This window comes from Nematolebias whitei, chromosome 20 (genome assembly GCF_014905685.2).
Source record: "Nematolebias whitei isolate Nwh7 chromosome 20, NemWhi1, whole genome shotgun sequence".
Classification (NCBI taxonomy): domain Eukaryota; kingdom Metazoa; phylum Chordata; class Actinopteri; order Cyprinodontiformes; family Rivulidae; genus Nematolebias; species Nematolebias whitei.
Window position 1 is genome coordinate 1710180 of NC_056517.1, and position 2152 is coordinate 1712331.

Below are 2152 nucleotides of genomic sequence, written 5' to 3' on the forward strand. Positions count from 1 at the left end.
TCGGGCCTCACTGGCTCCTAAATGGCTGAAGAAAAAAGCTATTTTGGGAGCCGATTTCCCGCTCTTAACGTAATTTATACGGACCGGGTGGGGCCCACACAGCAGGTGGGCGTGGACTAATTTTTTTCAGTGCTTATGCTGCGCATAACGGGATAAACCATCAGCGACAGCCTTAAAGGGCTACGCCTATATTCATAGAATCTGGGGTTACAGTACGTAACCAACGTTTGCGTTACACTTCCTGTTAACAACAAAAGCTAAGCTTTTTATTTTCAATTGCTACCTTAATTTCTTGAACACAAAGTATTTGCCTTTTTTTCATACCACCTCACTTCCTCGGGTCAAGGATGTGTCTCACCAACAAAAACCCAATGATTAATTCACCAAGACAGAAGTTTATTCCCCTTTTGAAAGTGGAGTCTTTTCTAATGCAATAGTTTAAAATTAAACAGACAAACATGTACTGTGTGCTCATTTAATTTTAAAGGTGAAGGGCCTCCACAGTCAACTGACTTCAGAAAACACAATAGCCACAGTTCAGCCAGTTTTACAAATATTGCGCTAAAGTTTTGTGTGGTAGGAGCTGAGCATTATCCACAAAACTTACTTTGTGAATAAATCAGCCCAAATGTTGCAGGGCATGAATGTTTTAAACTGAGTGTGACACTAATCATCTACTAAACTCAAAGCACGTACACTGGTTTCCCCAGGTGTCATTAAATTGCTTCAGTTTGGTTCAATTGTCTCAGTTCGGTTCAATATGGAGAAGACTGCAGACATAACAACTGGCCAGAAGACCATCATTGAGACCCTCCATAGGATGGGTAAGACACAAAAGTTCATAGCTAAGGAGGCTGGCTGTTCACAGAGCGCTGTGTCCAAGCACATCAATGGAAATATAGTGGAAGGACAAACTGTGGCAGGAGAAGATGCACCAGCAAAAGAGATGACCGTGGGCTTCAGCAGATTATCAAACAGAGAAGATGCAGAATCTGGCAGAGATCCAGAAAGAGTGGAATGAGGCGGAGTCACAGCTTCAAAAAACACCACATTCAGATGTATCCAGGAGATGGACTACAACTGTTGGGTTCCTCGGGTCAAGCCACTTCTGAACCTGAGCCAATGTAGGAAGTGTCTCTTTTCCAATGAAAGTAAAGTGCCTTTCATTCAGAAATCAAGGTCCAAGGGTTTGGAGGAAGAAGGGTGAGGAACAGAGCCCATACTGGTTGAGGTCCAGTATAAAATATCTACAGTCAGTCATGATCTGGGTGCAGTGTCTGGTGCAGGTATTGGTAAACTCTGCTTTCTTAAATCCAAGGTCACCACAACAGTCTACCAGGATATTTTAGAGGACTTCATGATTCCTTCTGCTGAGGATCTGTATGGAGATGCAGAGTTCATCTTCCAGCAGGACCTGGTCCCTGCCCATGCTGCCAGAAGCACCAAAACCTGGTTTGATGCCACAGTGCTTGACTGGCCAGCCAACTGGCCGGACCTAAATCCCATTGAGAATCTATGAGGTCTTCTCAAGAGGAACATGAGGAGCACCAGAGCAACAACAAAGAAGATCTGACAGCATCAAGGAAATCTGGTCTTCCATAACTCCCAGTCAATGCCACAGACTGATTGTCTCAATGCCACGTCACATCGAGGCAGAGATTAAGATAAAGAGATTCACAACCAAGTATTGAAGATTGACTTATTGATTTGAAAGAACCATATTTTGATTTGATTTGATATTTTGATATTTTGACCACATTTTGAATGTCCAGAGGACCAGATTGAACTTTTTTGGATTTTTCTACCTGGATTATTGAGCAGGACATATTTTGATTGATTTGTTGTGATCCTAATTTTTTTTCTGCAAAAACTGAGTAGTGTAGACTGATTTCTTCACAGAATTCTATGTTTTTTGAAATCCTGTTTTTTGTGGGTTTCATGAGCTGGAAGCCCAAATTATGTAAAAATAAACAAATAAATACTTGAAATGATTTAAACTGTGGGCCCTGAATCTAACATCTATTAAACATTAACTTTTTGAATGGAATTGTGGAAGTTACAAAATGTATTCCTTGACATTCTAATTTTTTGGAAAGGGTCTGTATATATATATATATATATATATATAATATATATATATATATATATATAT